This window comes from Suricata suricatta, chromosome 13, assembly GCF_006229205.1.
Source record: "Suricata suricatta isolate VVHF042 chromosome 13, meerkat_22Aug2017_6uvM2_HiC, whole genome shotgun sequence".
In the NCBI taxonomy this organism is placed as follows: Eukaryota; Metazoa; Chordata; class Mammalia; order Carnivora; family Herpestidae; genus Suricata; species Suricata suricatta.
The window spans coordinates 24,727,248-24,741,626 of NC_043712.1; the positions used below are offsets into that span (position 1 = coordinate 24,727,248).

The following is a 14,379-nucleotide window of genomic DNA, read 5'->3' on the forward strand; positions in this document are numbered from 1 at the left end:
TTGAGGGAACGCAAACATTCAGACCATACCAGTGTACTTTGATGCACAAAACTCTAATTTTTATGAAGACCCATCTATTTTTCCTTTTGTAGCCTGTGCTTTTGGTGTCATGTCCAAGAAGTTGTCATTACATCGGATGTCACGCAGGTTTCTCCTATGTTTTCTTCCAGAAGTTTTATAGTTTTAGTTATTAGGTGTCGGTCTTTGATCTGTTTTGAGTCAAATTTGTATATAGTGTTATAGAAGGGCCAGTTTCCTTCTTTTGCATGTGGGTACTAGATGTTCATTTTTACTACATTTGATAATTTTCCATATTGCAAGGCCCCTTGAAGACAGCACCATGTCTTACAATTGTTTCTATCCCTCACAATACCATGTATATAGTAAGAGCTCAGTATGCTTTAAAAAAATAAATGCTTTGGTTACTGACTATTGAATTGAATTGAAAATATTGCTGTGCATCTTAATTGTAGGACCAGCTCATAGTAGGCATTTAAAAAATGTTTTTTGAATTATGGAACTTAATATATTCTTTTTCTAAGGGATTTCATTCTCAAAGAAAAAAATTACTTTTTCAATTAAGTGATATTGATGGGATTGGAGAATGAGGATTACTGTAAATATATTACACTACATGCATATGTGTGTATATATATATAGAGAGAGAATAATATAAATACCCCAAAATAATGTACATAGCCATTTTTTTCTGTTTTTTATTTATTTTTTTTTTTGAGAGACAGAGACAGCACAAGCATGGGAGGGGCAGAAAGAGAGGGAGACACAGAATCAGAAACAGGCTCCAGGCTCTGAGCTAGCTGTCAGCACAGAGCCCGACACGGTGCTTGAACCCACGAACTGTGAGATCATGACTTGAGCCAAAGCCAGACGCTCAACCAACTGAGCCACCCAGGCGCCCTTGTACATAGCCATTTTCAAAGCAAATACTCAACTTCCATTTTGAAGATGGTGAATTAAAATGAAGAATTCACTATTTTTTTTCCTCTCCTCCAAATCTTTTTGAAATAATCCAACGAAAAGACATAAGAACTCTGGGAAACTAGAAAGGGTGATGTAATAGCTGCACAAAAATGTTCCCCTGAACTAGGCTTGTTGGCACTCATATGCTTGTATAGTCCCCTGCCGTATCGAAGCTGGACTTTAACCAGTACATCAGTGAGAGTGATGGCTGTGCCATTTAGATCTAAGCCTTTAAAAGTTCTGTTAGCTTCCTCTTACACTTACAGGGAAGGAAGACAGCTTTTTTCCCTCTATCCATATTACGGTCATTGGCTGGGACCCCACAGATTAGACTGACTAAAGACAAATTCACAAGAGAAAACAAAAGAATTTTATTAACACATATATTGCACATACACGTAGGCAAACTCAAACTCAGTGATAAGTAACTCAGAGAGATGGTTTGAACTTGGGCTTATGTGACATCTTAGCAAAGCAAAGTAAATTCATGGAAAAGTAACAGGATAAAGGAAAAGGGTTGCAGGCTTCTAAGGGTGGCAAACTGTGGGAAGGTAAATATTTGGGGAAAACTAATGGAGTACGGTTTCTTTGTGGAGGTCCATCTTAGTGTTGGCTTTCTGTGCTTTTCCTGGCTATAGAACTTACATGGGAGAGGGGAGTTAGGCAGTCCTCATTTCTCAGAACTTCCTGCTTTTAGTTAGAGAAAGGAAGCTCCAGTAGGCTTCTTTCTGCATCTGTCAGTTCTCATTGCCTCCAGCTCAAAATAATCTTTAAAAATTTTTTTTAATGTTTTATTTATTTTTGAGAGAGAGAGAGAGAGAGAGAGCTTGAGCAGGGGAGGGTCAGAGCGAGGGGGAAACACAGAATCTGAAGACAGGCTTCAGGCTCTGAGCTAGCTGTTAGCACAGAGCCCGATGCGGGGCTTGAACCCACAAATCGCGAGATCATGACCTAAGCCAAAGCTGGACGCTCAACAGACTGAGCCACCCAGGAGCCCCTCAAAATAATCCTTATGCCTAAGTGGTGTACTTTAGAGTGGCATATTCTAGTCCCCTACACACTCTTGGAGGCTGTCAATATGTGAAATGGTCTTTAAGATTTTTTATAATTTTTGGCAGAGCCTGGGTGGTTCAGTTGGTTAAGCATATGACTTCAGCTCAGGTCATGGGCTCGTGATGCATGGGTTCAAGCCCTGCATCAAGCTCTCTGCTGTCAGCTCAGAGCCTGGAGCCTCCTTCTGATTCTGAGTCTCCCTCTCTCTCTCTGCCCCTTCCCTGCTTGTTCTCTCTCTCCCTCAAAAATAAATGAATAAACTTAAAATTTTTTAAAAATAATTTTTTTTCTTAAGACAGTTTTATTTTATTTTTTTCACTTTATTTTTTTTATTTCAATATTTTATTGTCGAGTTGTTTTCCATACAACACCCAGTGCTAATCACTCTGTTTCTAGGTATTAGTCCTAAGGAAATAGTCAGAAAAAAGAATGCCCTTTTATAAGTTAGATTTACGTGTTATTGTTAATTATAATAGTAAAAACGGGAAGATGGAGTAGCCTTACTATTGAATGCTAGGAGAATGGGTCAACAGAGTACATCCTGTATGGCTGCTTAATCATTATAAATCACAATTTTGGAGCATATTTACTGACGGAATAAAATGCCACACATTCATGTATTTACTCATTCTGCAAATATATATGAATAATGTGTGTCAGATACTATTATAGGTACTGGCTTTTCATGGTGAACAGAACTCTTTCATGGAACCACTGCTCTCCTGGAACACTCATTCAGGAGAGCACTAGGCAAACAAATATGTTAGGTAAACACTGAAAAGAAAGATCAAATCAGGTAAGATGAGAGTTAATATTATTAAAATAGGATACAATGATACAGTGTTAGGAGATTTATATAGTATAATCCCAGTTTAATGAAGAAATAAATGACAACCATTACCACCACCATGGTAAATACATGTACATAGAGACACCTAGGAGGCTCAGTCGGTTAATCATCTGCCTGTTGGTTTCGGCTCAGGTCATGATCTCATGGTTTATGAGTTCAAGCCCCACACTGGGCTCCTCGCTGACAGTGCAGAGTCTGCTTGGGATTCTCTCTCTGCCCCTTCCTCTGCCCCTCCCTGACTCATGCTGACTTGGTCTCTCTCAAAATAAATAAAATTTTATTTTATTTTATAATTTTTAGTGTTTTTTATTTTTGAGAGAGAGAGAGAGAGAGAGAGAGACGGCATGAACAGGGGAGGGTCGGACGGAGAGGGAGACACAGTCTCTGAAGACAGGCTTCAGGCTCTGAGCTAGCTGTTAGCCCAGAGCCTGACGTGGGGCTCAGACCTTCGAACCAGAAGATCATGACCTGAGCCGAGGCCGGATGCTCAACCGACTGAGCCACCCAGGCACCCCTCAAAGTAAATAAAATTTTAAGAAATCTTCAAAAAATTTAAAAATACATGTGTGTAAAGACAGAATAATGACGTAAAGAAAAAAATTAGAATGTTCACAGTAGTTAACCCAGAGTGGTAGAATAACTGGTAATTTTTTTTTATATGTTCCTGCTTTCCAAAATATCAGTAATGCACATTTATTTAGACTCAGAAAACCACAACACAAATCATTGAAAAATACATTGAATTAAGTTCAGGATGAAAATATTAATTTACAGATGCTTATTAAGTTAAATTGCTTAAAAGAACATAACATTTGTATGGCACAGAGTGAACCCTAGTTTATGCTATGAACTTTGAGTAGTAATGATGTGTCAGTGTAGCGTCATTGAGCATAACAAACACACAACTGAGGTTCAGAATGTCCACAGTGGGAAGGTTGTGTTGGTGGGGAGGATGGGGGTACATGGGAACTCTCTGTACTTCCTACTTAGTTTTGCTGTGCGTCTAAAACTGCTCTAAAAAAATAAAGTTTATTAATTAGAGAAAAAGAGAGAACATAACATCCATAATGATGTCAGGCATAGGATTTCTTTACAGAGGAAATTTTGGAAATATCCTTTATCTCAGTAAATTTGGCACACATCACATTTGTTTCTCACAATTCCCCAAGCACAGTTTTTCAGTATCATATGGTAAGCACATCCTTTTATAAGGAGCAAGTCAGTATTTACCAAGCTCATCAAACTGTGACTACAAAACCAATGCCTATTTATTATTTAGAACGAGAAAGAGTGCTGTCCCACGAGCTGGAATACATGTGTCATTATAAGCAACATATGTTTTCTCTGAGGACATGGAAAAATGCCTTATTATCAGAAGGTTGCCTGGAGAGCCTGAAATTAGAGTAAGTAGTAGCTAGTTTTGTGATTTGGTTATCAAATGAAGTGTTTCTCAAAGTGTAGGTCCATGGACTTCCTACATCAAACTCACCAAGGGTGGTGCCTGGGTGGGTCAGTTGAGCATCCAACTTCGACTCAGGTCACGATCTTATGGTTCACGGGTTCAAACCCTGCATCGGACTCTGTGCTGAAGACTCAGAGCCTGGAGCTTATTTTGGATTCTGTGTCTTCTTCTTTCTCTGCCCCCACTGCTCACACTGTGTGTTTCTCTCTCTCTCAAAAATAAATAAACATTAAAAAAATAAAACTCATCAAGGGTATAATTAAATGTAGATTCCTAGGCACTAATGTAGATTTACCTTGCCACGATTTCCAGGTATGGATCCAGAAACTGCATTTTCAAAAAATATTTTATAATGTATATTTGTGTGTGTGTGTGTGTGTGTGTGTGTGTGTGTGTGTGTGAGAGAGAGAGAGAGAGAGAGAGAGAGAGAGAGAGAGAGAGAGAGAGAGAGTGTGTCAGTCCAAAGCAGGCTCCAGGCTCTGAGCTGTCAGCACAGAGCCCAATGTGGGGTTCAAGCTTGTGATCCGTGAGATCATGACCTGAGCTGAAGTTGGATGCTTAACCTACTAAGCCACCCAGGCACCCCCAGAAACCTCATTTTTAACAAGCACCCAAGGTAATATTTATGTGCACGAAAGTTTGTAAACCACTGGTACTTAGACAAAAGGTAGGGATGCTATTTCTTCACAATGTGGAAAACTTTGCCAATGGGAAATTAACAACTCAAGGGCATTGGTGAAACTTGCTTTTCCCCTAAATCTGCTTCAAGAGCACTGCTAATTTTAAGCTCTGCGCATCTACTTTGATTCCTTGACTATGTTAACTTCATTTAATTACTGTCAACTCATCATAGAAAAATCATTCTTTTTTCTCTTCATCTTGCTGCCCAGATTTATTATATTCTCTTTATGTATTCTATAGGGGGGTAATTACATAGTGACAGATTGGTGAGTTTTGACAAATACATATATCCTTGTAACTGAAAAAAGAGTATGCCATCATCCTAAGAAGTTCACTAGGGTCCCTTTCCCTTTTATCCTTGCTCCATCTATCCTGGCAGGTGCTGTTATGATTTATATCCTCACAGATCACTTTTGCCTATTCTTGAATTTCATAAAATGGTGTATTGAGGGGTGCCAGTTGGTTAAGTGTCTGACTCTTGATTTCGGCTCAGGTCATTGATCTGATGGCTTATGGGATTGAACCTGAACCCTGTGTTGGGCTCCATGCTGACAGTTTGGAGCCTACTTGAGATTCCCTCTCTCCCTTTCTTTCTGCCGCTTCCTCACTTGTATATGTGCTCTCTCTCTCTCAAAAGGAATAAGCTTAAAGGAATGATGTATTGATTATGAGCTAACCCCATAGTTATTATAAAAGATGGCACTCATTTTTGCAAGTTCTTTCAAGAGAAACCACTCTAGGCAACCTTTAAGAAACTCCCAACGTATTTCAGTTTTCATTGGTAAAGATGGAATACTTTAATTAAGATTTCTTGGCCTACGGGTATAAACAGGATCCTGCTGAGGACTGTCCTTCTATAGCTAGTTAGTGTTATACCTTCAGTTTTGTTTGTTTGTTTATTTAGAGTGGCAGAGGGAGAGAAAGGGAGAATCCCCAGCAGGAAGCCCAACTTCAGGGCTCAAGCTCACAGTGGTAAGATCATGACTTGAACTACAATCAAGAGTTGGACACTTAACCAACTAAGCCACCCAGGGGCCCCTAGATATATCCAGTTTTAAAACTCTTAAGAGAGAATGCAACTGGAGGGAATTCTTCTGACCCAAAAGAGTGATATCTTGTAGTTTCTGCAATAATTTAAAGATCAACTTGCTGAAATACTGTTAGTAAGAAGAAAGATTGCAGATGGACAAATGTATGCCACTTGATCCACAGACTGTGGACCAGCAAGTCTGGTCTCAGATTAGATTCCCAAAGGGATCAATAACATTTCCCCCAAACTTGGATTTCACCATACGCTTATACACTTGTGTTTTCAGCCTCACAATCACAGTGCTAATCAGAGCCTAAAGGAATGTGACATCATTTGAGAAAAACAGTACAATCTTTCTACCATTCGTTATCATAATTCCCTTGGTCCCATAACACTCTTCTCTGGTCCTTACCATTTTTGCATGCTTTGATTCCTCCAAGATTTTAACATTCTTGCTACTATTTGTATGGTTCCATGTCACTCTTGTGGAGTCATCATATGCCTCCATGTTTCAGAATGTTTATGCTATATTGTAGCTTAAAGAGGTCTGTGTTATCACTTTAATTTTTTAAAAGAATCTCTCCACCTTTTTTCTCCTCGTTGGAATTGCCCAAGGTCCTGTTTCTGAGCACTTCCTGGTTTTGTCTTCTTTTGGAAACTTGTGGAATTATGCCTATGTTTAAAAAAATGTTGAAGTCTAGCTTCCTAAAATACTCTGTACACATTTTAACCAGCTCAGTCTTGCCCTACTTTGAAGATGATGTGGCCACATTCTTCCAGCTTCCCATCCCTTCCATTCCAACGAATGTCTTTTTCCCGTTGGATGGAATTAGAGCACCATTATTTCTATTACTTCCTATGCCCTCTAGGACATGAAATTATAGGCAGGAAAGTGAAAAACTCTGCTTTTATCTGAATGAAGTATCCAAATGTTGTCTCCACTGTATGTGCTCTACCAGTTTTTGGATTTCCTCCATGTGGCTCAGCTCTGCTTCCATGAAAACATCACTTCTGTTCCTCTTGTCTTTCATCTTCATCCAAGTGTTCAGCGAGTCCCCTGAGTCTGTTGTTGTCACAGCCTGCAGTGCTGCTCCGTGTACCTCCACCAGGTCTTTGTGCTCAGCACACCCTTCTATCACTGTTCCCGTGGATCTGTTCCATCTCGTCAACTCGCAGCGGTGTCTGTGAGGTCTTGTTGGTTGCCCTGTGCTTTAATATCAGAGTTGCTGTGTTGCTTATGTTCTGTGCATCATATCTGTACATCTACCTACATTTTGTTTCTGATGTCCTTCCTGATTGTTTTCTTACTGAATCACTCGGCACCTCACTCACTGTTGAAATTCTTCACAGGCCCTCCTTAATGTCATTCATGGAAGCACATTTCAGTTTTATCTAGGTGTTTTTTTCTCCCTTCCCATCTGCTTTTTATTTACAGCCCTTTTGGCCAGAAGAATTGGTATCTGACTAAACACATTCCTTTCAATCTTTGAAAAATTCTCTTCATTCTTAGTCAAATATTTATCATTCTTACATTTGAAGCTATTGCCCTGAAATAAAAATTTGTGCCAAATGTCTACCTAGTCATTCATTTCTCATGTCATATTTTTGTTCTAAACATTCGTGCCTGTCTTTTATGTCCCAAATTTCACATCATCTTGAGATGCTTCCATACTCTATTTTGAAGGGCTTTCAGTTCCCTGTCACTTGTCAGTTGATGACTTTGACCAGCCTCAGAAGGCTCTGCCCTGTGCCAGGTTTATACTCCATGAAGATAACACCCCTTCTTCCATGACTTGGTTGTGTCAATTCACAGACATTACCATATCCCTTATAAGGAGGTCTCCAATTCCCAGGGCTTGATTTTTCCTCCATAGCTGTACCATTTCATGTGTCCTCTTCCTCTGTAGGAAAGGATTATTAGAAGTGGTGGAGTATGGTAGAAAGGAACGTGCTCTGTTACTTGTGACTTGGTAGCTAAAGAGGACAAATAAGTGACCTCTACAAGCCTCAGCTTCTTTATCATTCAAGTGGGGATAGATTACTGACCTAACAGGGTTATTGTGTTGATTTAATAAGATACTATGGATGAAGCCACTTTGTAAGCTAAAAGTAGCATAGATAGGTTTTAAGAATAATCATTAGCTTATTTAGGTTTTTCCTTCACCGTGCAGAGCACATAGAGCATGCCTGAGAAGTTGCTCAACATTTGCCCCAACCCTATTAACTCATTTATTGAATGTCTCCTGGAAGCCAGGTCTTCTCTAAGAAAAAACAAGGCATGTGCACAAAACTTGGTGGGGGAGCACGTGGCCGGGAAGAATTGGAATTTGGGGATCATTTCCTTTCCCCAGAAGATTAAATGGGCATTGTGGTAGCCTGTATACTTCCTATGGTCATCTGTGCCATGCCTCGTCCTTTGGATTTTAACACTTCAACAGATGTTTTTGGGCATCCAGAGGTCTTCCAGTGGTGTGCAAGAATCTGCTTATTTTCTAGAACCCTGGATCCATTCTAAACTAACTTCATCTGGGATCTTGCCACAATACACACCCTTCACCTCGATCATAATGGGATGGCATAGTTCTTTAGTGAGTTTGTAGGACAGTCATAACAACTAACCATGATAGTAACAGGTACAGTTCACACGTATTGAATATCTACCTTGAGTCACATATTCGGCTAGGCTCTTTATATACATCAGTGCTTTTCAACCATTAAGGAAAATTGTTGCTCCCCTAAGGAAATTTTTTAGACATGTTTTTCTTAATATCCCTTCTATGACATATTAATGCCATAGATATACTGTGTATTTGTTTAGGTACCATATGTAGGTAGGTATTTTCTGTGATTTATATTTAAAAAGAGTGAGGGGCTCCTGGGTGGCTCAGTCGGTTGAGCCTCTGACTTCAGCTCAAGTCATCATCTCACGGTCCATGGGTTTGAGCCCCATGTCGGCTCAGAGCCTGGAGCCTGCTTCAGATTCTGTATCTCCCTCTTTCTCTGCCCCTCCCCTGCTCACACACTCTGTCTCTCTGTCTCTCTCAAAAATAAATAAATATTAAAAAAATAAAAAGTAGAATTTTTTCACCTTCTCCCCCAAGAACCAGTTTTCATCCCCTTAAGGGTGATATTACCGCTATTGAGAGAGTGTGTATGTGTGTGTGTGTGTGTGTGTGTGTATTCCCCTGCTTTCCTCAATCATTCCCCAGGGTATTTGTAAACTGTTTGCTCAATCCCTGAACCTGTTACACAACTATTGACCCCAGGGAAAGAAACCTTAATTCAGAAGTAACAGCAAATGCTCCATTTAAGGAAAGGCTACATTTTCCACATAGAACCCAGCTCCCAGGTCAAGCCTGGACAGACCCCAGCTTGATGAAGTCTGTGGTCTCTCTCACACACTATTTTCTTTGTGACCTCCTCCCCTAGGACCTTGAATGTATTCTGGACATTCCTCAGGAACCTGAGGAGGATACTAAAAAGACAGCCACAACTTTCCTTCTGCTTGCTGCCAAAGTTCTTGAGGCCAGCTGTTAGGGTAAGATTTTTTAGGATTTTATGTATATATATATATACACACAAATACTGCGATCTGAGGTTTCAAATGCCATCTTAGTTTTCTGTGTCAAAGGTCTAGAAAGGGTGGAAATGAGGGAAGGTAGTAGAAGGATGGGTGAAGGAGAGGAGAGAGAAAGAAAAGGAACAGAAAGTATCATGGAGCAAGGGCTTTGCAATCAGACAACTTGCTTGGTCACTTTGTGACCTTGGGAGAAAGCTACTTAAACACTCTAGGTCATGAAAAGACTTGTTCTTCCGAGTCTGTCTTTGTACATACAATATCTGGCATATAAAAGGTGCCCAATTGTGTGTCAGCACTATTATGATCACATACGCATGTTGGTAATAAAAGGAATTGTAATCAAATAAATTTGCCATTCAAGTTTTCGAATCTTAGGAAAGGTTTATGCGCACCAATACACACGGGCATAATCATGAGGCATTCTAGGACCCCCGGAGCAAAAGCTGATGGGAAAGGGTCCTTTTGGAGTTTCTAAGGGTCCCCCCGCCCCCAACAGCATTCCTATCTCCCATTTAATGTTTGAACCAGGAGTAATAAGACGCGGCTGTGAGTCAGCAGTGGCGGTCATCTCATGGCCCTTGTTACAGATCAATGCTGCTTTATAGAGCCGAGCTTCTATCTGGGAGCAGGTGGAATTCTCACACCAAAATCCAGCATTTGACCAACTTACTCATTACCCTGATGCAACACCAGAACATGGCAGCCTTCCCCTTGTGCAGAAAGATCTCCTGTTGATATTCCCTAAGAAAAGGAACAGAAGCAAGAGCTAGGCCATGCGTGACTTCTTTCTCCCTCTAAACTTACCAAGCAGGTTAAGTCAGTTCACCTTCCGAAATGGAAGTAGAGGTGATGTGTAAAGGACCAGAAGAGGCCAGGTGTGTTATGCCAGTGGATGTCCTTCAACCTGGACAAGAGAAAACAAGAGGGGGTTGCGTGTGAGATTCCCACCGTCTATTGGCTCATAGTTAGTAATGGGAGGTAACAGAACTAGGAGCATTTAATCAGTCTATAGAACTGGCCTTGAGTGGGAGGAAAGGCTACTGCAGTATGCTTCGAAATGGTTTACAATAAGCTCTCTTGGGAAAAAAAGGTATCTATTTATAAATTTTACTGATACAAAGGTTGTGTAGCACACAGTTTATAAATAATAATAAAACATATAATACTTTCCTTTAAATTCCATATAGCCAATTGATTCTCACTAAATGTTTTCACTGAGTTTTGCTGAACTCCTGTATCTGTAGCCAACCTGTGGTTACAGTTCAACCATGATTTGACAAGTGGAGTAGTTTCCACCATCCAAATAACAATAGATGTAAATAGCTCACAAACACAGGCAATAGTAAAATGTAAGATTACTGAGAAGTGCAGAGTTTGTGTATTTATGATCTTTTCTTTTAATGTAAATTAATTGTATATTTATATAATTTAAATTTTAATAATGGCTGTGTTTAACAGTCCAACTTGTAAAATGCCTGAAAATTTATCAGTCAGCACACCACTGAGGGATAGCCCACAATCCGAATTATGTTCAGCCCCCACCTGAGGAAGGGGAGGCAGGGGCGGGCTGGCTGTAGGGATTGCCAGGCAGGAAGATCAGCGTCCACCAGGGGGCAGTGTGGCTCCAGGTGGTCCGTTATGCAGGGAGCCAGACCTCTCAGGCTGCAGTTACTAGAGGAATAGACAGAAGGTTGACACTTAGGGCTTCTCTCTGGGTGTTGACCCGGGAGCGATCTGGAGACTAAAACATATGACCTGAAATGCTGTTGGAGAAGGGGTCGGGACACTCCACCTGCTCCCTGTACCCCTGTGGCAACAGGACGGAGCAGTAGGTTGCGGATCCCACTGTCTGGTGACGCGAAGATGCACTCTGGACAGAAGATGTTCTTGGGTTCGGGAGCTTGAGTGAGACAGGATTTCACTACCTAAAATGGGGCTCAGGGCCTGTAGTTGAGAGGACCAGGGAAGGGAGAGCAACACTAGAAGCAAAGCAGAATTTCCTAGTCAGCTGAAAACTGTGGAGCCTTGGGGGACACAAGTAGAGTCATAAAAGTCCAATTTCCAAACTGCTTTCTTTCCTGCACACGGGAGCTGTCGTTGAGTTTTTAAAAGTATCAGCAAGTTATGTGGTATAACATGCTCATCAACAGAGGCTCTGTGCTGATAAATAACGTATCCTACTTTCATCTTGTATGCGTATGGTCACTTTGTAGAAGCTCCACTTGAGGCTTAAATGCCCCTTGTAGGACTTTTCTTGGCTACTTACTTTTTCCCTATGCAAAGTAAATCTAGCACCTTAACAGAGGAAAAGCAAAACTAGTACCTGGAAAAATCACATTTTCTTACTAACTTAGGCAAAATGGTCCCTAGAACTTTATAAGCTATCCAAATCATTTATATAAAGTTTTTGTTTTTTCTCTATACTCACCTGTTAGGAAATTGCTTCCTTATTTTGTTTATAAAGGTCTAGCTTTGTTAGCCCAGGATTTCAAAAGAGCTGTGTTTATCTCTTTGCTTGCTTTAGGCATGTATTGCTCCCTGGGCAAAGGAGAAAAATGAGTTCATAACTAATGTTTGCGCCTTAGATTAATAGAAGATCAACAATTTTGGTTTGAGACAATAATGTCTTACATTGTTGTTTTTAACAGTTTCTGAACAGTTACATTCAGTGATATATTAGAAATAATGGGAAAACAGCAAATCTTGGGTGATCAATGTCTAGCATAAATTAGTTCAAGTTGTTAAAGTCTTTATTACAAAAACTGTATTTTGTCTATGTTAAAAAGGTAAATTATGTTTCAGTGTAGAAGAATAAGAGAAAAGGTATCTAAAATAAACTAAGGAATAGGATCACAGAATATATACTGTTTGATAACTTAAAATATTTTTTATAATGCATAGTTTTAAACCTGTGCATAACTAGAGAGTATAATGGACCCTCAAACTTTGTGACTCTTGTTTCATCCATAGCTTTATAACACCATCGATATAATATTTCATCTCTGAATACAGAACTTAATAAGTAATAATATACCATTATCACATTTAAAAAATCATCATAAAAATGTCCATAGTATCATTCAATATATGGTCATTGTTTAAATTTCCTCAACTTGTGTGCGTGTGTATGTGTGTGCACCCTTGAACTTTTAAGGTTGATTAATATGTCTCTTAAGTCTCTTTTTATCTGTAGGTTTTCCTGTAATTTCTTTTGTTTTTATGATTTATTTATTAAAAATAATGTCTTTTGGTTACTATTAAAATCACAACTATTTACCCATCATTCTTTAAGGCTTCATAATATTCCATCATGTGGCTATTCCATGATTTATTTACCCAGTCTTCTATTGTTGGATAGTTAATTGTGTTGAGTGTTTTCCTAATTATTGTGAATAACACCCTAATACATACATCTTTGGAGACTTGCTTGACTGTTGAAGAAAAATTGGTAGATAACAGAATTTCAGGTTGAAAGAATCAGTCTCTCTGTCTCTTCCAATGCTTTTTCCAGTGGTTTGCTTTACTTCTCAAGTGACAGTATGAACTTGCTTTTACATTTGATTTTAATTCAAACTCTCCAAAAATTGAGGATTCCTGCAATAAATATTGAAACCATTTCTTTCTATACTGGTTGAGTATAGAAAGGATTTGGTAAACAGAGGCTTTCATTACAGATGGGTCAGGAAGAGGTTTACTGCAAGATGACTACACAGGTGTTCATAGTCAAAAAGCAGGTTAAACTGGAAGGTGTCCTGTGTCCTCAATGACCCACCCCTCTGGCATGATGTGTCACTTTAATTTGAACTGAAAATGTCACCCTCTTTTATATGATTGATGAAAAACCCTGAGCATGTAAATAGAATGCCTTCATTCCTTCTTTGATTAGCTGTGCTCCTACTGTGAGGTTACAAGAAAGTCTAGTCTCCAGAAGGGAATGTGAGTAGTTGTTCTTGCCACAGGATAAGATTCTTAACTCCCTTTGAAAGCTCTTAGGAATTCAGTTTCGGTTTGGATGAATGGGAAGGGGGAAGGGGTAAAGATAAACAAGATCAGCCATGAACTGACCAGTATTGAAGCTAGGTGATGGTAGATGGTAATGCATTCTACTATTTCCCCTAATTTGGAGTATGTGTGAAAATTAATGTCCATAATAAAAATTTAGAAGATCTCCCAGAGCAATACGGCCAGTCCATGGCCTATGCCCCTGGGTGGCTCTTTGGGGCTCCAAGTACAGCCCTTGAAGCAAACATGAATAAGATTTCATGATAAATTATTGTAATGGGGTATTTTTAAAGTAATAACAGGTCGTTGGAGAGGTTTCAAATGATATTCCACACAAGCATGTGCTACTATTCCTTTTTATGTCATGCAATAAATGAATCATATAGGAATATTTTAAAAGGGAAATTATCATAGCGCCTTGTCAATGACCCTGGAGGTTTCCGCCTTATATCCTCTATCAAGGAGATCACTCTTACAGTGAAGTCTTAAAAAAAAAAAAAACCTTCACAATCAGGAAATTCTACTTTATATACAATCTGGTTTATAAAAGGTACTGAAAACACTATGGTATACCAAATTGGGATTCATGAGGTAACACTGAATTTTTTTTCTTTTAAACTTCTTCAGGAAGTCAGGGACATCCAAGGACCTCATACACAGTAGGCCATCACCTGGAGTGGCTCTAGAAAATCAGGTGTCTAAAATTTTAGTTGTAGAATTAATCCCATGTTCTGATGGAA

The 14,379-nt window shown here is 39.5% G+C and overlaps 1 long non-coding RNA gene across 1 annotated transcript in view; it reads left to right on the forward strand.

Annotated features, from left to right (window-relative positions):
• The window catches only part of LOC115276341, a 248,056-nt gene that overhangs the window by 7,181 nt on the left and 226,496 nt on the right, over positions 1 to 14,379 (forward strand). Inside the window, exon 2 of the long non-coding RNA XR_003901893.1 lies at positions 9,487 to 9,595. This is a non-coding gene — a long non-coding RNA (uncharacterized LOC115276341). The remainder of the gene's footprint in view (positions 1 to 9,486; positions 9,596 to 14,379) is intronic.